Source organism: Mus caroli, unplaced genomic scaffold (assembly GCF_978045245.1).
Source record: "Mus caroli unplaced genomic scaffold, Mus_caroli_1 scaffold_8, whole genome shotgun sequence".
Taxonomy (NCBI): Eukaryota; Metazoa; Chordata; class Mammalia; order Rodentia; family Muridae; genus Mus; species Mus caroli.
The window spans coordinates 60,591,165-60,614,535 of record NW_028227263.1 but is presented as its reverse complement, the minus strand read 5'-3'; the positions used below and the strand labels follow the sequence as shown (position 1 = coordinate 60,614,535).

General features: G+C 36.8%; 1 pseudogene; it reads left to right on the top strand.

Moving 5' to 3' along the window:
- The window catches only part of LOC147002943 (vomeronasal type-2 receptor 116-like), a 438,646-nt pseudogene that overhangs the window by 401,807 nt on the left and 13,468 nt on the right, over positions 1–23,371 (top strand).

The window sequence follows — 23,371 nt, the reverse complement described above, 5'->3', positions numbered from 1 at the left end:
GAGCACTCTATGTCCTTAGGCTCGGCATCTGAGTTCATATGTTGAGGTAACAAATAAGCGGTAATAACTTTCTTCATGATTATCCTTTTCATCTATATCCCTTATGATTATATCCATGTCAGTAGACATGAACATCAGGCAGGATTCCTCCTGGGCAAATTTTCTAACAAGCCTAGTTCATCAAACCAGTTTTCTGATGACCATTTGAACCGTTAACTCAGATTACGTCAGGTATTCCAAATGAGCTTTACTAAGAATTATGCCAGTAACTCCAAGTGACCTCAATTGAACTCAGTAATATACAAATTATCAATATCATGCAACATCTGTATATGTCCCCAGCATTTGTAAATATTAATTTTATAGTTTCTTTTAGATTGTATTCCTCTTCCTTTAATACATAACTATAAATTGAATTACTTTTGTGTCATGGTTATAGAAGGATGAGTAATTTGAATTTAAATATTCATAATCTTAGTTTGTAAAAGCTGATTGTTTAGAAATTAAAAGCTAGTAAAATGCTACTTTCATTTTTCTTAAGAGAAGGATAAATAAGCTGAGTGCACAGAATATCATTCTTAATAAACCTCATATTATAAACCTTAATTTTTATACTGATTAAGAATTCCAGTCTATTAAAAGTTAAGAACTATTTGCATAATATTTCATCATTTCAATACACATAGCTCTAGATTATATTCAGTTTGAAAAAAACGTTTAAAGTTAGTTATAAAAAATTTATGTATTCATCTTCTGTGGTAATTTCCTTTATGGAAGATTTTGTGAGGGGTATATATGAGCAATAAGATGCAAAAATATAAAGGAGTGAAAACTCTCACTATGAAAGACAGCTAAAAACTCAGTGTATGTGGCTTGGCATATAAACCACTGAATGCTTTTTTTATTAGTATAATTTATTTGAATACAGTTTAAAATGAGCTTTACAGTTTATATGAGTTTTCCTATTCTGTAGGGTTTTTTGTTTGTTTGTTTGTTTTATCCTATTCATTCTATTATATTGCATTGGCCTGACTGTCATATCTTTAAAAACAATATTTTTCTCTTTAGTTCTTTGATAGTCTTCATTTTTAAACTATTTTTGATTATAATAATATTCTTCCCTAATTCTTTCTATTCCCACATTTATCATCCAGAGAAATGTGTCCAATATTTTTGCATCTATGAAATCTACTTTTTGCTGGAAAATTTGTTTAGGACATATGATCATTCAATGAAAGACAGTCACAATATCTGGGAGTGGATTATATTAAAAATACAAAATCTGTCCTTCTTTTCTAAGGGTCTGAAATTTCCATTCAGTAATACCAATGATGAAATCGTGAATGCAGCTCTTAGCATCATATATGGATGTGATTGTTTTTACATTTGCAAGGCTTTGTGTTTCCTCTTAACATTCCTAGGATTTTATATCTGCCCTGGTGTATCTAAGGGTATGTTTTCTTCTAGTCATCTACCACCTCTGTAATTTACATTAAGTCTGCTCAGATTACTGCAGTAATTCCTGTGCCCTGAAGAACATGGATTAACTGTGATATACTCAGACTAGAATATTGTGTCGTTTTTAATTTTCACCCCTACAGTTCAGTCATTTCTCTCTGTTAATTTTCATATTCAAATAAGTAAAACTTCTGAGATATGTGTTGAGAGCTCTCTTGGATTATGCAATTAATTTAAGAATTCTGGGGTCCTATAACATCTGTCCACATATATAGTATTTTAGCTTAGTCTTCATGGAGGTCCCTCATCAACTGGAGCAGGGGCTATCCAATGTTGTCTGCCTGTGGTTACAGTTCCCCTAAGTGGTAAGAGTTTTCTGGCCTCAGTTGCAGAGGATGTGCCTAGCCCTGCAGTGACTTGATTTTCCAGAATGGGATGGAACCCAGTGTGGTGAGCCTCCTCTTCTCATAGGAAAATATTTCTTAGGTTTTTACTTCTGTTAGCAGATACCATGACCACTTTTTTTGGACAGCACTTAATTGTGGTTGGCTAACATTTTAAGAAGCTCAACAAAGTAGGAATATGAGAGCATCCAGATGGTGCAGGGGAGCTGAAATTTTCAAAGGAAAACAGGAAAAGACTGCACAGAAATTTTAAATCCCATGCCCACTTTGACAGACTTAATTAAACAAGACTATCATAATTGTTTTGTCTGTCCATATGAAGTTTGCCTTATGATTTCTCTCTGAGCCTCAGAGTCAACCCTGTGCTATAGTTTTCTGCAACACAATCCAGCACAGAGACAGCTTGTCTCCCAGTAATGCTGACACACCTAAGATTAGAGGCTCACAAGAGTTTCCATTCAGTGACAGTAAGACAAGATAACATCAGAGATAACCAGATGGAGAGAGGCAAGAGAAAGAACATATGCAATAGAAACCAAGACTACTTGGCATCAACAGAATCCAGTTCTCACACCAAAGCAAGCCCTGAATACCACAATACACCTGAAAAGCAAGATTCTAAAATTCTCTTTTATTGTTGGGTTCTAGTGAAGTTTAGGTATCAGAGTAACTGTGGCTTCATAGAATGAATTGGGTAGTGTTCCTTCTGTTTCTATTTTCTGGAATAGTTGTAAGAGTATTGGTATTATCTCTTTGTTAAAGATCTGGTAGAATTCTGCAGTAAATCCATCTGACCCTAGGCTTTTTTGCATGGGAAGTTTTTAATGAATTTCTTTAGGTGATATGGGCCTGTTTAGGTTGTTTATCTGCTCTTGATTTAAGTTTAGTATGTGGCATCTGTCTTGAAAATCATCAGTCTCATCTAGATTGTCCAGTTTTGCTACATATGGGCTTTGTAATAGAATCTGATTATTTTTTTAAAGTTGCTCAGTTCTTGTTATGTCTTTCTTTTCATTCCTGATTTTGTTTATTTGGATACTCTTTCTGGGTCCTATAGTATTTTTCATTGTTGTTGCCTAGTAGTTTACCTATCTTGTTGATATTTTCAAAAAAACCTGCATTTAGTTCCTCAATTGGTGTAAGTTCCCACATTGTGTTCGAGCTTAACTTCTGGATTCCTCTGTAGTCATGGATTAGTAAATAGATATTTTTTGAATTTGAATTTGCCCTGGAATATATTGGCTTTTCCATCTATGCTGATTGAGAATATTTTAGGTATAGTAGCCTTAGCTTGCATTGTGTTCTCTTAAGGTCTGCATGACATCAGTCCATGCTATTCTAGATTTTATTGTGTTAGCTGAAAAGTCTGGCATAATTCTTATAGGTCTCTTTTACATGTTACTTGTCCATTTTCCCTTTCTGCTTTTAATATTCTTTATTTATCCTGTGAATTTTCTGTTTTGATTATTACGTGACAAGAGAGTTTTCTTTTATCTATTTGTTATTTTATCAGCTTCTTGTGCTTTTATGGCCATCTCTTGCTTTAGGTTGGAAAAGTTTGCTTTTAGGATTTTGTTGACAATATTTTTGGGTCTTTTGAGCTGGGAATCTTCTCTCTCCTGTATCATTATTATTCTTAGATTTAGTTTTTTCATTGTGCCCTGGATGTTCTTCATTAGAAGTTTTGTTTGTTTGTTTGTTTGTTTTATGGTTTGATTTTTCTATGACAGTTGTGTCAATATCTTTTTAGGTATATTCTGCACCTTAGAGTCTCTCTTCTATCTCTTGTACTTTATTGTTTTTGGTTACCTCTGTAATTCTTGACATTTTTTTCCTAGGTTTTCCATTTATACTTTTACCTCCTGTTTTGTTTTCATTACTGTTTCTCTTTCCACTTTTAGGTCTTGGACCATTTTGTTCAGTTTGGTCATCTCTTTGATTCTGTTTTCCTGTATTTCTTTAAGGGAATTATTTGTTTCCTCTTAAATGTTTCTACGTGTTTCCCCGTGTTTTCTTGTATATCTTTAAATGAGTTATTTATATCCTACTTAAAATCATCTATTATTTTCATGAGATAGGATATTAGGTCAGCCTCTTGATTTTTCAGTTGTTGTTGTATCTGGACCTTGCTGTGTTGGGAGAACTGAGTTCTGATTATGTCAATGTATATTATCTTATGTAGTTTGTGGTCATGCACTTGCCTCTTACCATCTGATTATCCCTGGTTTAAGCAGATCTGAGTGTCTGTGTCTGGAGCCTGATTCGGTGGCCTGTGACCTTTTCTGTAGCATACATCCTGTGAGGCCTTCAGAGTGTTGAATCTTCAGAGGGGCAGTTCAGCTGTTGCCTTTATGTAGCTGTTCTCTGGGAGAACTTCAGACAATGGGCTCTGTTGCCATATTTGCAGGAGAACTCCAGGGTGGCTTTCAGAATGTTAGGTCAGTTGTCCTGAATGGATAGAAGCTCCTGGGATATCTTCAGACTGTACTGCCTTCAGAGGAGAAGACAAGCTAGGGAACTGCCTTCTGTGAAGGTGCAAGCCAGAAGGGGAGTAGAATTCAGGGTGCAGGAGATTTGATGTGTAATGGGTCCTGAGTCCACTACGATCCACATAATTCCAAGTTACAACACCTGTTTGTGAGAGTGCCTTGCCTACTTGCCCTGTTTTCAACAGAACTTCTAGGAGGCCTTCAGTGTGTGGAGTCCATAGAGGAGCAGACAAGCTGGTAATCTGCCTAGAAGATGGATCAGGGCAAAAGGTTATTTAACTTTCATAAGTTTTATCTGTCATGAAAAATTATATATTTCATTTAGATTTTCCAGTATTTTTGAGTACACACTTTTAAAATAAGATTTTTTTAAAAAAAGATCCCTTAGTTTCTGTTGTTATGTCTCACGTTTCTTTTCTGATTTTGAAAATTAATGAGCTAAACAGTCCTATATCACCTAAATAAATAGAGGCAGTCATTAATAGTCTCACAACCAAAAAAACCCAGGACTTGATGGGTTTAGTGCAGAGTTCTATCAAACATTCAAAGAAGACATAATTCCAGTACTATTCTACAAAATTGAAACACTCTACCCAAATTCATTTTATGAAGCCACAATTACTGTGATACTTAAACCACATAAACACCCAACAAAGATCAAGAACTTCAGATCAATTTCCCTCATGAATTCGATGCAAAAATACTCAACAAAATTCTCCCTAATAGAATCCAAAACCACATAAAAACAATCATTCATCATGATCGAGTAGGCTTCATTCCAGGGATGTAGGGATGGTTTAATATATGGAAATTCATCAACAAAATCCACTATATACACAAACTCAAAGATAAAACCTACATAATCATATTGTTAGATGCTGAGAAAGCATTTGACAAAATCCAAGACCCATTCATGATAAAATTCTTGGAAAGATCAGGAATTCAAAGCCCATACATAAACATAATAAAAAGCTATCTACAGCAAACCAAAAGGCAACAACAAACTAAATGGAGAGAAGCTAGAAGCAATCCCACTAAAATCAGGGACTAGACAAGCCTGCCCACTTTCTCCCTACCTATTCAATATAGTGCTTGAAGTCCTAGCCAGAGCAATTAGACAACAATAGGAGGTCAAGGGTATACAAATTGGAAAGGAAGAAGTCAAAATATCACTATTTGCAGATGATATGATAGTATATATAAGTGATCCTAAAATTTCTACCAGAGGACTCCTAAACCTAATACTCTAAAAAAAAAAAAAAACAAAAAAAAAAACAAAAACAAAAACAAAAAAAACCTTAAAAAAAGGATCAATTTGCATTTTTCCACATGATAATAGCCAGTTGTTGCCAGCACCATTTGTTGAAAATGCTGTCGTTTTTCCACTGGAAATTTTATATTCCTTGTCAAAGATCAAGTGACCATTAGTGTGTGTGTTTATTTCTAGGTCATTAATTCTATATCATTGGTCTACCTGTCTGTTCCTGTACCAGTACCATGCAGTTTTTATCACAATTTCTCTGTAATAAAGCTTGAGATCAGGCATGGTCATTCCACCAGAGATTCTTTTATTATTGAAAAGATTTTTTCAATAATAATAATAATAATAATAAGAAGAATAAGAAGAAGAAGAAGAATAAGAAGAAGAAGAAGAAGAAGAAGAAGAAGAAGAAGAAGAAGAAGAAGAAGAAGAAGAAGAAGAAGAGGAAGAAAAGAGCAGAGGAGAGAAGAGAGGAGTGAGAAAAGTGAGAGGTAAGAGAACAAAGGAGTGAGAGACTAGTAAGAGAGTAAGCAGGGGCTGGACAGCCATTTTTATGGTCTTTACTGTTGCTTGGTAACTGGGAGGAGTTTAGCCTGAAGATCAGAAGCTTAGGCAGTTGCCTACATGACTACTGACAATGCTTCTCTTGTGGGGGCTGTGGGGACGGATAACTCTGGCAGGAACCAGAGTTCCAGGAGCATAAGGGAATGCCTACCTTGGTACGTAGGTGAATTTTAACGGGATTCAGACCTTAGCTTGCCTGGAGTCCAGTCTGTTTGTGCATAGCTCAATGGCCCATAAGCATGTGATTTTTTTCTTCGACTTTGTTTATATAGTGGAATATATTCATGGATTTTGTACATTGATCCAACCATGCATCCCTTGGGTAAAGCCTACTTGATCGTCATGAATGATGATTTGGTATGTTCTTGGATTCTTGCAAGAATTTTATTATGTATTTATCCATTGATATTCATGCCCTAAATCTATCTGACCCTGTGATGTTTTTGTTTGGAAGATTTTTAATGAATTCCTCTATTACCTTGTTAATTATGTACATGTTCAGACAATTTTTCTGCCATTGATTTAACTTTGGTATGTGATATCTGTCTAGAAAGCCATCCATTTTTTTCTAAAATTTCCTGTTTTATTGAGTATAGACTTTTGTAGTAGGATCTGATGATTTCTTTTAAGTTTCCTCTGCTTCTGTTGTTATGTCTACTTTTTCATTTCTGATTTTGTTAATCTGGGATATTTAGTTTGTCTAGGGGTTTATCTATGTTGTTGATTCTCTTAAAGAACCAGCTTTTCGTTTTGTTGATCCTTTGTGTTGTTCTCTTTGTTTCTATTTGGTACATTTCCACCCTATGTTTGACTATTTTCTTCTGTTTATTTCTCTTGTGTGAGTTTGCTTCTTTTTGTTCTAGACCTCTCCTGTGTGATGTTAAGTTGCTACTGTAAGATCTCACAAGTTTCTTTACCAGGCCACTGTCCATTATCTGTCCTGTTCCTTATCCTCTCTTGACACCTTCATCACACCCTGCTCAATGGCTGAGCGAATATCTCTCAAGAGAACCCATTTTGCTATGGTTACATACTTGGGGAAATCACAAGCATAACCTGTCCCCTTGTCAGAAGGAGGGTAGGAGATTGCCACTGAGAAGCTTTGGGTATCTTCATCTGACCAATGGCAGGAGAGTGTCCCTTGGCAAAAATGCCCAGTGCTTTAAGCAGGGCTCAGCCCTTTCTCATCAAAGGAGAGAACGTTAAGGTGAAATATGATCTCTACCAATGTTAGCTATTGATCTCTTTTGGATTCTGGGGAGGTGATCAAAGCAAGTACTGCATTAAAGGAGATATTTGCACTTTCTATGATTGTCTGGCCTTGAGGATTATAGCCTACCCAAAAGGAGTGACTAATTTTCCATGAGGATAAGAAGGTACTGTACTGCTGAGATGAGTAAACAGGTCCATTGTAAGTCTTGAGTGTTTAAGGCACTCTCATTATCAGCATTGCTTATTTCATGGCCTTAATAGCATGACAGGACTTTTTTCCCTCCATGGCCACCATGTCTATGAAGGCTGAGTAAGTACCTCCCACAACATGTACATACCTAAGATTATCAAAGACTGGGTAGTTGGTGAAAGCCCTTTGCCAGATTGCTTTGGGGAGTAGACCTGTTGGTGGCCTTTTTGTCTTATTGACGGTGTCTTTTGCCTTGCCAGAATTCTACCAGACCTTCATAGTCACCAATATTCATCAAACTATTCCATAATATAGAAACAGAAGGTACACTACATAATTCATTCTATGAAGCCACAATTACTCTCACACTTCAACTGCTCAAGAACCCATCCAAATATGAGTAGCTTTGCAGTTTTATGAGGTCCCATTTGTCAATTCTTGATCTTACAGCACAAACCATTGCTGTTCTATTCAGGAATTTTTTCCCCTGTGCCCATATCTTCAAGGGTTTTCACCACTTTCTCTTCTATAAGTTTCAGTGTCTCTGGCTTTATCTTTTTTTTAGAATGACCCTCCCTGACCTGTAAATGTACTAAAAAGGCAAAAGTAATAAGGATTACATGGTATTAGTACTGTGACTTACAGTTCAATCAAATTAATAGAATGGATGACCCAGAAATAAGCCTACTCACCTATGGACAATTGAACTCTGGCAAAAAGACCAAAAAAAGAGAGTAGAAAAACGAAAGCATCTCCAATAAATGGTCCTGGACTACTTGATTGTCTGTATGTAGAAGAATGAGAAAAGATCCTTCTTAATCAGCTTGCACAAAGCTCACATCCATGTGGATCTAGGACCTCAAGATAAAACCAGATACAATTAATCTAATACAAGAGAAAGTGAGAAAGTGCAAAGAGCCTCAAACTGATTGGCACAGGGGGAAATTTAATTTTTCTAAGCAGACTGGCAATTATTAGATGGTATCACATGAGACTGAAAAGAAGTGGCCTTTTTGTCTTCTTGACAGTGCCCTTTGCCTTACAGATGCTTTGCAATTTTATGAGGTCCCATTTGTTGATTCTTATCCTTACATCACATGTTCCACTGTGTTCATAGCAGCCTTATTTCTAATAGCCAGAAGCTGAAAAGGACACAGATGCCCCTCAGAGGAATGGATAGAGAAAATGTGGTATATTTACACAATGCAGAAATACCCAGCTACTAAAAATAATGGATTTATGAAATTCATAGGCAAATGGATGTACCTGGAGTATATCATGCCGAGTGAGGTAACCCAATCACAAAAGAACAAACATGATATGCACTCACTGATAAGTGGATATTAGACCAGATATCCAGAAGCTTGGTATACCCAAGATACAATTAAAAAAAAACACATACAACTCAAGAAGAAAGAAGACTATAGTGTGGATATTTCTATTCATCTTAGAAGAGGGGAACAAAACACCCATGGAAGGAGTTACAAAGACAAAGTGTGGAGTAGAGATTGAAGAAATGACCATATAGAGACTGACAGACCCAGGTATCCATCTCCATATATTTAGCAAACCCAGACATTGTTGTGAATGCCAACAAGAGATTGCTTAGAAGAGCCTGATATAGCTCTCTCCTAAGAGGCTCTGCCAGTGACTCACAATTACAGAAGTGGATGCTAATAGCCATACATTGGACTGAACATAGGATCCCCAAGGAAAGCGATAGAAAAAGGACCAAGGTACTGAAGATTTTTGTAGCAAAATAGGAGGAACAACAATATGAACTAGCTATTAACCCCAGATCTCCCAGGGACTAATCCACCAACCAAAGAGCACACATGGAGGGACTCATAGCTCCAGGTGCATATGTAGCCGAGGATGGCCTAGTTGGGCATCAATGGGAGGAAGAGGCCTTTTGCCTATGAAAGCTCTAGTCCCTAGTGTGGGGGAAAGTCAGGGCAAGGACACAGCAGTGAGTACTTTGATAAGCAGGGGGAAGGGGAGGGGATAGGGGGAGTGTTTTCTTCAGAGGGGAAACTAGGAAAGGGGCTATCATTTGAAATGTAAATGAAGAAAATGCACAATAAAGAAGGAAAATAATGTTCAAAGTCTTTAATCATTAGCAAAATGCCAATCAAAATATCTCTGAATTTCCATGTTTTACCCATCAGTGTGGCTAAGATCCAAAACTCAAGAGATGCCAAGGATGCTGTTAAGGATGTGGAGCTGGTGGGAGAATAAACTTGCAGAAGCAGTTTGGATATCAGTTTGGAAATTTCTCAGATAACTGGCAACCTTAAGACCAGCTATACTCCTGAACAAGGAACCAAAAGATCCTCAAATATCTCAGAGCAACAAATGTTCAACTATATTCATACCAGCTTTGTTGATATTAGCCAGAAAGTAGAAATAATGTAGATATTCCTCAAATGAAGAATGGATAAAAAATGTGCTATACCTACAAAATTGAATACTATTCAACTATTAAAAATGAAATTATCATGAAATTTGCAGGCAAATAGGTGGACCTTGCGAACATTCTGACCAAAGTAACCGAGTTCCAAAAGGACATGAATAGTAGATACCCACTGATAAGTTCGATATTAACCATAAAATAAAAAATACCTATACTCCAAAGACTCAAAATCTAAACAAAAAGGAAAGCCCATGCAAAGTGAGGAAGCTTGAATCTCATTTAGAAGGGGAAATAACACAGTTATAAGAGGCTGATGGTGAGAGGAATCTGGACAGGAGTAGAGGTGGAGAGTAGAGTACAGTAGTCAGGATTAGATCTGAAGAAGCTCAGGTGGCATAAAAATAATTGGAAATCTGCAACTGGTAGGTGTAAGGAGGTAGAGGCTATCTCGAGTACAAGGAGTGGGATAAGAGAAGAACAAAAGAATCAACAACAGAGTTCAAGTTATCTCTGACTTTCTGCATAGGGGATATTTAACCTGAAGAGGCTACCTCCTATAGCCAGTCAGGAACCATAGTGGAGCCACATACATCAACCAACCACAAAACTTCCAACTGAATTTTTTCCTCTGTATAAGAAATGCAGGTCAGTGCAATGTACTGAAGGGTAAAAGGATGCCCAACCAATAACTTTCCCAACTTTAGACACATTCCATGGGCACGCACCAATACCAATACCAATACCAATACCAATACTAATACCAATACCAATACCAATACTATTAATGATATTGTGTTTTTCTTGCAAAAAGGAAAATGTTGACCTCAGAGAGGCTCCACAAAGCAGCTGAGATATACTGCTGTAGATACCCATACTGGAACAATTGTTGGGACTTGGAGAATCTAATGGAAGAATAGGAGGAAAAATTGTGGACTCCAAAGGTGATAGAAACTCCACAGGAAGACCAATAGAGGCAAATATCCTGAAATTTAGGGCTCTCGGATTCCAAACCACCAACCAAAGAACATTCATAGGCTTGGCATAGCCCTCTACATATATAGCAGATGTAACACTTAGTCTTCACATGAGTCCTGAACAAGTGGACCAGGTGGTTACACAGAAGCTGTTTCCTATACATGGCATGTGTCCTTTACCTGGGATGCATTTACTGACTTCAGTGGGAGAAGAGCCTAACCTCACAGAGACTTGAAGGATTAGTGTGAGGGCATATTACCTGGGGGCACACCAGCTAATAGGAGAAGAGGAAGGAATATGGAGTGGACTGGGGGAGAGTATGACCATAGAGTGTCAATGAGTGGGATGTAGAGTGATTAAATAGAAAATAAATGTAAATTTATTTGTAAAAAGATGTTTATTTGATCCAGAGTATTTATTCTTTTATTCTCGCACATTCATATCCAAATTACATTGATAATCAGATGGAATGATAGACAAGTAGAGAAGAGTTTCCTATGTAACATCCTCCAAATAGTGCCAGGTATAAAATGGGGTGTGAGTTCAGGACCATGTGTGGGATGGCATAGGAAATGTGGCTAGATATCCATTAGAATGAATGGAAATCTGCAACTGACAGTGAAGAAGAGGTAGGGGGCATTTCTTGAACTTGACAGAGACTAAGGATATTTTTGGAACACAAGAATCAATGGGAGTGACTTGATCTGTGACTCACAGTATTGAAGATATCAAATCTGAAGAGTCTACCTCCTATAGAGAGGCAGGAACCTAAGTAGAGTGATAGGGACAGCAATCTTCCCTCAAATTTTGACGCAAAATTTATTCATAGAAATGTAGGGATCAGATGGAGCAAAAACTAAAGAAATGACCAACTAATGACAGGCACAACTTCAGACCCATCCCATGGGCTAATACTAATGCCTGGTACTATTAATGACACTCTGTTATGTGTGCAGATCGAAGTCTAACATGGATGTCTTATAAGAGACTCCACTCAGCCACTGACTTAGACACCTAGAGTGGATGCAAGTTTTGGACACTTAAGGAAGAATAGGAGGAAGGATTCTGTGTCCTGAAGGGGATAGGAACTCTATAGGAAGAAAAACACTGTCTACTAACTTGGAACTTTGGGGCTCTCAGAGACTGAACCACCAATAAATGAACATATATGGGCTGTCTCTAGCAATTTATCAAATATGGATCAGATGTGTTGGCAATATATTTGGATTCTTTGTTCCCTCAGTCTATATTAGTTAATGATTTAATTCCTTGGAAAATTCTGTTATAGATTTCTGTAAATTATTGCTCATTCCTTCTCCAGGGATTACTTCCTACTTTATTTAGTAACTGCAGACCAAGTTTTTCATTACAGACAATGTCAGAAACATATACAGAGAGTCATATTCATAAATTATCTGTCACCAACAAACAGTATGCTTATACAACATACAAGGAAATTGGAATATAATGTAGAGAATTAGGTAGAGAATTCAATTACTGGTGATATTATGTCATTGTAAATTGATTTTGTTACTTTCCTTAATGTGACACCAATCCAATTTTCATGACTCCATGTATATTATTATTGTGTTCAAACATATGCCCAGTACTTATATGCACCATTTCAGGTTCTGGTGTACAACAACTGTCAATAAATAAATGGCTTTGTATAAAGTAGATTTTCTAGTAATTCTCATATCAAAGACAGTAGCCTAGTATATTAGGACACATTTGCACACACTCAGTTGCTCATACATTCTCTGTAATGCAATTATAATACACAATATCTTTCTGGGAAGTTAAATATTTAAAAGCTATTTGTAAATTATAGTCAAAAATAGGATACCATACTATTTAAATTTAAGCATAAAAATGAAGGAAAATTTTCTACTAAGAAGAAAGTTCATAGCACTAAATAATTTCATAGAAAAGTTGCAGCTTTCTCATACTAAAGTTTTAAAAGTACACTTGAAAAGTCTATGACATAATGATTAGGGGAGAGCAGTTCCATAGGGAAACAGGGAGGGAGGACCGATGATATGTAGGTAAAGAAGAGGATAGAAAAATGAGATGAGGTGGGGGAGGGTAATCTCTAGGACTTGCCAAAGACCTGAGATGGAGAGAAGCTCTAAAGGCTCTATTTGAGTGACACTGGATAAGATTCTTAGTAGTGGGAATATATGGATGCCTTCTAGCAGGCAGACAATACTTCCAATGAAAGAACAAGGATAGCAAACCATTCACTAAAACGTTTAACCCAAAATGTGTCCTAATTGCAAATTGTGCTATGATGAATGTAGAGAAGAGAAAGAAGGAATGGCCAACCAATAGGTGCCTCCCATTGAGATTTATCCCATGGCCAAGAATTGCTATTAAAAATACCTTCTTATGTTTGGTGTCAGGAAACTAGAATAACAGACTTCAGAGAGAATTCACCCAGCAGCCAATGGAAACAGATGCTGAAACTCACACCAGAATGTGAGATGGGGCTTGAAGTCTTTGATAGAAGCGTTGTGAGGAACATTAAGGGACATGAACAGACAGAGACACCATAGGAAGATAAACAAAGTTATCCAACCTGGAGCCTTGGGAGCTACCAAAGACTGAATCACCAAAAAAAGATCAAGAACAGGTGGAATGTAGGCACACAAATGTAGGCACACTCTTGGTGTTCATGTGCATTCCCCAAACAATTGGTGCAAGGCCTATTCTTGAGCCTGTTTCCAGCCTACCTTTGTATTTGATCTGCTAAATAGTAAACTTTGGCCTCAATCAAAGAGTTTGATGTTACTTTTAAGGGACTTCATGGGGAATACTGGAGATAGGGAACTGGAAGGTTGAATCCCAGAGAAAGGCTTCCCTTTTTTTAAAATAGAAGGGGAAGATGAATAATAGGAGGAGGACTTTCTTTAGGGGATACTGGAAGGAAAGGAGGGGATATATAATATATATATATATATATATATATATATATATATATATATATAATTAGCATTTTACTGTTGTGAACAGATCTCATGAGCGATGCAAGTATTATAAAGGACAATGCAGGATTTGCTTTTATTTCATGTCCTGGTTCCTCAATTAATTCTTGAACCATATAATTTATATATTTTCCTTTCTAAGCTTATTACCCTTGTTCCTGTTACCACCTTCTGTCTTTGATAGGTTTTAATGTGGTGAGCAGACACCATGGCAAATGCAAGTCTTACAAAGGATAACATTCAATTGGTTCTGGCTTACAGGTTCAGAGTTTCAGTCATTCATCATCAAATTAGGATTAAGGTAGCATCCAAGCAGGCATGGTGCAGGAGGATCTGAGAGTTCTATATCTTCATATGAAGGCTACTAGCAGAATACCCACTTCCTGGCAGGTAAAACTTCAGTATTAAAGTCAACACACGCAGATACAAACCTACTGCAACAAGGCTGCATCTCATAGTAGTGCCACTCTATGTCCCAAACATATATAATCCATCACATAAAAGAAGCAAACATACCAAAGTGGAGTAGATGGCAGGATATAATCATATCCAAGGGTAAAATCAATCAATCAGAAACAAACAAACAAAATTCTAAGGCTCTACAAAACCAAGAAACGGTTCTTTGAGAAAACGAACAGGATAGTCTAAAACATAACCATAGTAGAGACATAGTATAAAAATTAAGAGAATCAGAAATGAGCGGGGAAACACAACAATAGACACTGAGGAAAATTTTTAAAAATCAATCTGTGTTATTTCAAAGGCTAATGCCTACAAAATTTGAAAAATATAAAATGGATTTTCCAGAAAGATACCACTTACCAAACTTAAATCACGATCAGAAAAACTAAACAGTCCTATATTTCCTAAGGAAACAGCAGAAGTTATTAATAATCTCACAAATAAAAATTATAGGACCAGGTGTTTTTGTGTGTAATATACCAGGTTTTCAAAGAAGAGCTTATAACAACACCACTCAAACTGTAACAGAAAATAGAAACAGAAGGAACAATGACAAACTCATTCTATGAGGCCACAATGACCATAATGCATAAACCAAAAAAGACTCAATAAAGAAAATTCTGACCAAATTTCCTTATGAACATTGATGCAATATTACTCATTAAAATACAAAAAAATTTCAAAATCAGAAAAACAATCATTCACTGTGATAAAGCAGGCTTCATCCCAGATGCAGAAATGGTTCAATATATAAAAAATCCATCAGCAGAATCAATTATATAAACAAATTAAAAAATATATGATCTTGTTGAAAATCTTTTGAAAAATCCAGCAGACCTTCAAGTTAAATATCTTGGAGAAATCAGAAATACAAGGCAACTATCTAAAAGAAATAAGTGTAAAGTGCAGAATTCCAACAGCTCACATTGAATGAAATGGAGAGAATTTCAAAGAAACTCCATGAAAACCAGGGGCAAGATAAGGCTACCCAGTATTTCAATAACTATTCACTATAGTGGTTGAAGTTTTAACTGAAGAAATAAGACAGAAAAGGAACAACAGGATACAAATTGAAAATGAAGAAGTCAAAGTATCACAACACCCCACAATTCTACCAAATAACTTCCACATATATAAAACACCTATAGAAATATGGGTGTAACAGCGTTAACTCAGGAAAATCAGTAGTCAGCATTTATATAAACTAAAATTTGACAGAGAAAAATTATTGAAACAATATATAATATAATATAAAATATTTGATGTAACTCTAAGTAAAAGAAATGTATGACCAGAATGGCAAGTTTCTGAAAAAAAAAAAAAAAAGTAAAGAAGATTTCAAAAGATGTAAAGAACTCCTATGCTCATGGCATGGGTAGATTAACAGTGAAAAGGGTCATTTTGCCAAAAACAAAATATAGATTCAATGCTATTCTCATCAAAATTCGAACACAATTTTTTACATACCTTGAAAGAAAAATTCTAAACTATATACAGAAAAGCAAAATTCCAGCATAGCTAAAACAAACTTGAATAATTAAAGAAGTTCTTGGGAATCACTGAAACTGATCTAAAACTACTAGGGAGTAATAAATGATAAGTGTAGTATTAAAATATTCATGGTATTGGTATAGAAATAGCCAGGTTGAACAATTGAATTGAATAGAAGACCCTGAAATAAACCCACATACCTAATGACAAATGATTTTGGGTCAAAGAACACAAAACCATAAAATGAAAAAAAGTTAACATCTGCAAATATATATATATATATATATATATATATATATATATATATATAAATATAATACCCTTCACAAAACTCAATGCCAGCAGGGCAGTGGTGCTGCATGCCTTTAATCCCAGGACTTGGGAGGCAGAGGCAAGGCAGACTTCTGAGTTTGAAGCCTGCCTGGTCTACAAAGTGAGTTCCAGGACACCCAGGGCTATACAGGGAAGCCCTGTCTCAAAAACAAAACAAAACAAAAACAAAAACAAAACAACAAACAAACAAACAAAAAACTTAAGGCCAAGTGGATCAGAGACATCAACATAAATCCAGAGACCATCTAATAGAAGAGAAGGTAATAAGTAGTCTGGAAAGCATAGCATTGTTAATGGTGAAAATTTCATTAACAGAACACAAGTGTTCAAGCTCTAAGATCAACAATTGATAAGTGGGAACACATGAAATGTAAATCTTTTGTAAGACAAAATTTACAAGAAATGAGGACCTAATTCAGGACTGCATGAGTGACTAAGTATCTGTGATACAAGAGGCACAAGTCCCTTCCTGACCCCACCAGAACCAGGGTAGCTTGGGTGCGGAGTTGGCCTACACCTGCAAGCTACCCAAAAGACCCTCCACAGGAACTTAAGACCTCTGGTTAGTGGAACACAGCTCCTGCTCCAATCCAATTGTATGGGACCTGAGACTGCATTAATTAGGGAAGCAGTAAACCTTGCCTGATCAGGGGCACAAGTCCCTTCTGGTCCACACCAGCACAGGGGTATCATGGGCATGGAGTTTGCTGACACCCGTAAGGTATACACAGGACCCTCCATGGGACCTTAAGACCTCTGTGAGTGGATCATGACTTCTGCCAGGAGGCAGGTTCGAACACCAGATATCTGAGCACCTTCCCTGCAAGAGGAGAGCCTACCTGCAGAGAGTACTCTAAACACTGAAACTCAGGAGAGAGCTAGTCTCCCAGGTCTGCTGATAGAGGCTAACATAAACACCTGAGGAATGAGATCTAAACAGAGACAACTACAACAACTAACTCCAGAGATTACCAGATGGCAAAAGGCAAATGTAAGAATCTTACTAACAGAAATCAAGACCACTCACCATCATCAGAACTCAACACTCCCACCCCACACAGTCCTGGGCACCCCAACACGCCTGAAAAACTAGACAAGGTTTTAAAAGCATTTCTCAAGATGATGGTACAGGACATCAAGAAGGACTTTAATAACTCACTTAAAGAAATAGAGGAGAACACTGCTAAACAGGTAAAAGTGTGCGTAAAGAGGAAGCACAAAAATCCCTTAAAGTATTGCAAGAAAACACGATCAAGCAGGTGATGGAATTGAATAAAACTATCCAAGACCTAAAAAGGGAAGTAGACACAATAAAGAAAACCCAAAGTGAGCCAACACTGGAGATAGAAAACCTAGGAAAGAAATCTGGAACCATACATGCAAGCATCAGGAACAGAATACAAAAGATGGAAGAGAGAATCTCAGGTACAGAAGATTCCATAGAGAACCTCAGCACAACAATCAAAGAAATGCAAAATGCAAAAAGGTCCTAACTCAAAACATCCAGGAAATCCATGACACAGTGAGAAGACCAAACCTACGGATAATAAGGGTAGATGAGAATGAAGATTTTCAACTCAAAGGACCAGCAAATATCTTCAACAAAATTATAGAAGACTAGTTCCCAAAACTAAAGAAAGAAATGCCCATGAACATACAAGAAGCCTACAGAACTCCAAATAGACTAGACCAGAAAAGAAATTCCTCCAGACACATAATAATCAGAACAACAAATGCACTAAATAAAGAGAGAATATTAAAAGCAGTAAGGGAAAAGGGTCAATTAACATATAAAGACAAGTCTATCAGAATTACACCAGATTTTTTACCAGAGAATATGAAAGACAGAAGAGCATGGACAGATGTAATAAAGACACTAAGAGAACATAAATGCCAGCCAAGTCTACTATATCCAGCCAAATTCTCAATTACCATAGATGGATAAACCAAAATATTCCACGACAAACCAAATTCACACAAATCCAGCCCTTCAAAGGATAATAAAAGAAAAAAAAATACAAGGACATAAACCATGTCCTAGAAAAGGCAAGAAGGTAATCCCTCAAAAAACCAAAAAGAAGACAGCCGTGACAACTTTAACAACAAAAATAATAGGAACCAACAATTACTTTTCCTTAATCTCTTAATATCAATGGGCTCAACTCCCCAATAAGAAGACATAGACTAATAGACTGGTTACACAAACATGACCCAACATTTTGCTGCTTACAAGAAACCCATCTCAGGGAAAAAGATAGACACTACCTCAGAATGAAATGCTGGAAAACAATTTTCCAAGCAAATGGTATGAAGAAACAAGCTGGAGTAGCCATTCTAATATCTAATAAAATCGACTTCCAACCCAAAGTCATCAAAAAGACAAGGAGGGACACTCCATACTCATCAAAGGTAAAATCCTCCAAGAGGAAATATCAATTTTGAATATCTATGCTCCAAATACAAGGGCAGCCACATTCATTACAGAAACTTTAGTAAAGCACAAAGCAAATATTGCACATCACACAATAATAGTGGGAGACTTCAACACACCACTTTCACCAATGGACAGATCATGGAAACAGAAACTAAACAGGGACACAGTGAAACTAACAGAAGTGATGAAACAAATGGATCTGACATATATCTACAAAACATTTTATCCGGAAAAAAAATGATATACCTTTTTCTCAGCACCTCATGGTACCTTCTCCAAAATTGACCACATAATTGGTCAAGAAACAGGCCCCAACATATACAAAAATATTGAAATTGTACCATGCATCCTATAAGATCACCATGAACTAAGGCTGATATTCAATAACAAAATAAATAATAGAAAGCCAACATTCACGTGGAAACTGAACAACACTCTTCTCAATGATACCTTGGTCAAGGAGAGAATAAAGAAAGAAATTAAAAACTTTTTGAAGATAAATGAAAATGAAGCCACAACATAGCCAAACTTATGGGACCCAATGAAACCATTTCTAAGAGGAAAAATGATAGCTCAGAGTGCTTCCAAAAATAAACTAGAGAGAGCACACATTAGCAGCTTGACAACACACCTAAAAGTTCTAGAACAAAAGGAAGAAAATTCACCCAAGAGGAGTAGAGGGCAGGAAATAATCAAACTCAGCGGCAAAATCAACCAAGTGGAAACAAGAAGAACTATTGAATGAATTAACCAATCAAGGAGCTGGTTCTTTGAGAAAATCAACAAGATAGATAAACCCTTAGCCAGTCTCACTAGAGAGCACAGGGAAAACATCCTAATTAACAAAATCAGAAATGAAAACAGAGACACAAGAACAGATCCTGAAGAAATCCAAAATACCACCACATTCTTCTACAAATGGATATACTCAACAAAACTGGAGAACCTGGATGAAATGGACAAATTTCTAGACAGATACCAGGTACCAAAGTTAAATCCAGATCAGGTTAATGATCTGAACAGTCCTATATGCTCTAGGAAATAGAAGCAGTCATTAATAGTCTCCCAACCAAAAAAAGTCCAGGACCAGATGAGTTTAGTGCAGAGTTCTATCAGACCTTCATAGAAGATCTAATCCCAGTTCTTCACAAACTATTCCACAAAATAGAAATAGAAGGTACTCTACCCAACTCATTCTATTAAGCCACAATTACTCTGATACCTAAACCACAAAAAGACCCAACAAAGATTTTGAAATTCAGAGCAATTTCCTTTATGAATATCAATGCAAAAATCCTCAATAAATTTCCCAGTAACCAAATCCAAGAACACATCAAAAAATCATCCATCCTGACCAAGTAGATTTCATCCCAGGGATGCAGGGATGGTTCAATATATGGAACTACATCAATGTAATCCAGTATATAAACAAACTCAAAGACAAATACCACATGACCATCTCATTAGATCCAGAGAAAGCATTTGACAAAAATCCAACACCCATTCATGATAAAAGTCTTGGAAAGATTAGGAATTCAAGGCCCATACTAAAACATGATAAAAGAAAACTACAGCAAACCAGTAGCCAACATCAAAGTAAATGGTGAGAAGCTGGAAACAATCCCACTAAAATCAGGAACTAGACAAGGCTGACCACGTTCTCACTACCTATTCAATATTGTACTAGAAGTCCTAGCCAGACCAATTCGACAACAAAAGGAGATCAAGGGGATACAAATTGGAAAGGAAGAAGTGAAAATATCACTTTTTGCAGATGATGTGATAGTATATATAAGTGACCTATATATTCCGTCAGAAAACTCCAAAGCCTGATAAAGAGCTTCAATGAAGTAGCTGGATATAAAATTAAGGCAAACAAGTCAATGGCTTCGGTACACAAAGGACAAACAGGCTGAGAAAGAAATTAGGGAAACATCAGCCTTCTCAATAGTCACAAATAATATAAAATAACTTGGTGTGACTCTAACAAAGGAAGTGAAAGACCTGTATAATAAGAACTTCAAGTCTCTGAAGAAAGAAATTAAAGAAGATCTCAGAAGATGGAAAGATCTCCCATGATCATGGATTGGCAGGATCAATATAGTAAAAATGGTTATCTTGCCAAAATCTATCTACAAATTCAATGCAATCCCCATCAAAATTCCAACTCAATTCTTCAACTAATGAGAAAGGGAAATTTGCAAATTAATCTGGAATATCAAAAAAATTAGGATAGCAAAAACTCTTCTGAAGGATAAAAGAACCTTTGGTGGAATCACCAGGCCTGACCAAAAGCTGTACTACAGAGCAGTTGTGATAAAAACTTCATGGTGTTGGTATAGCGACAGACATGTAGACCAATGGAATAGAATTGAAGACCCAGAAATGAACCCACACACCTATGATCACTTGATCTTTGACAAGGGAGCAAAAACCATCCAGTTGACAAAAGACAGCATTTTCAACAAATGGTGCTGGCACAAGTGGCTGTTATCATGTAGAAGAATGGGAATTGATCCATTTCAATCTCCCTGTGCTAAGATCAAATCTAAGTGGATTAAGGAACTCCACATAAAAACAGAGACACTGAAACTTATAGAGGAGAAAGTAGCGAAAATCCTGGAAGATATGGGTACAGGGGAAAAATTCTTGAATAGAACAGCAATGGCTTGTGCTATAAGATTAAGAATCGACAAATGGGTCCTCATAAAATTGCAAAGCTTTTGCAAGGCAGAAAACACTTTCAATATGATAAAAATCCACCAATAGATTGGGAAAGGATTTTTACCTATCCTAAACCAGATAGGGGAATAATATCTCATATATATATATATATATATATATATATATATATATATATATATATATCTCAAGAAGGTGGACTCTAGAAAATCAAATAACCCAATTAAATATAGGGTTCAGAGCTAAACGAAGAATTGTCATCTGGGGCTGGTGAGATGGCTCAGTGGGTAAGAGCACCCGACTGCTCTTCTGAAGTTCCAGAGTTCAAATCCCAGCAACCACATGGTGGCTCACAACCATCTGTAACGACGCCCTCTTTTGGTGTGTCTGAAGACAGCTACAGTGTACTTACATGTAATAAATAAATAAATCTTATATAAAAAAAAAGAATTGTCATCTGAGGAATACCACATGGCTGAGAAACACCTAAAAAAATGTTTAAATCCTTAATCATCAGGTAAATGCAAATCAAAACATCCCTGAAATTCTACCTCATACCAGTGAGAATGGCTAAGATCAAAAATTCAGGTGACAGCAGATGCTGGCGAGGATGTGGAGAAAGAGGAACACTCTTCCATTGTTGGTGGGATTGCTTGTACAACCACTCTGGAAATCAGTCAGGAGGTCCCTCAGGAAATTGGACATAGTACTACTGGAGGATACCGCAATACCACACCTGGGCATATATCCAGAAGATGTCCCAAGTGGTAAGAAGGACACATTTTCCACTATGTTCATAGCAGTCTTATTTATAATAGCCAGAAGCTGGAAAGAACCCAGATGCCCCTCAACAGAGGAATGGATACAGAAATGTGGTACATTTACACTATGGAGTATTACTCAGCTATTAAAAAGAATGAATTTATGAAATTTCTAGGCAAATGGATGGACCTGGAGGGCATCATCCTAAGTGAGGTAACCCAATCACAAAGGAACTCATACAATATGTACTCTCTGATAAGTGGATATTAGCTCAGAAACTTAGGATACCCAAGATATAAAATACAATTTGCTAAACGCATGAAACTCAAGAGGAACGAAGACCATAGTGTGGACACTGTGCCCCTTCTTAGAATTGGGAACAAAACAACCATGGAAGGAGTTACAGAGACAAAGTTTGGAGCTGTGACAATAGGATGGACCATCTAGAGACTGCCATATCCAGGGATCTTTCCCATAATCAGCCTCCAAACACTGACACCATGCATATACTAGCAAGATTTTGCTGAAAGGACCCAGATAGAACTGTCTCTTGTGAGACTATGCCGGGGCCTATCAAACAGAGAAGTGGATGCTCACAGTCAGGTATTGGATTGGTCATAGGGCCACCAATGGAGGAGCTAGAGAAAGTACACAAGGAGCTAAAGGAATATGCAACCCTATAGGTGGAAAAACATTATGAACTAACCAGTGCCCCGGAGCTCTTGACTCTAGCTGCATATGTATCAAAAGATGGCCTAGCTGGCCATCACTGGAAAGAGAGGCCCATTGGACTTGCAAACTTTATATGCCCCAGTACAGGGGAATGCCAGGGCCAAAAAGTGGGAGTGGGTGGGTATGGGAATGCGGGGGAGGGTATGGGTGACTTTTGGGATAGCATTGGAAATGTAAATGAGGAAGATACTTAATAAAAATATTAAATAAAAAGAAACATTCAAAGTACTTACTCATCAGGGAAATACAAATCAAAGCAAGTCTTGAGATTCTGTCTTATTTCAGTCAGATTAAAAAAAAAAAAAAAAAGGTCCTAACTCTAAACATCCAGGAAATCAAGGACACAATGCGAAGATGAAACCTACGGATGATTGGAGTAGATGAGAATGAAGATTTTCAACTTAAAGGGCCAACAAATATCTTCAACAAAATTATAGAAGAAAACATCCCAAACCTAAAGAAAGAGATGCCCATGAACATACAAGAAGCCTATAGAACTCCAAATAGATTGGACCAGAAAAGAAA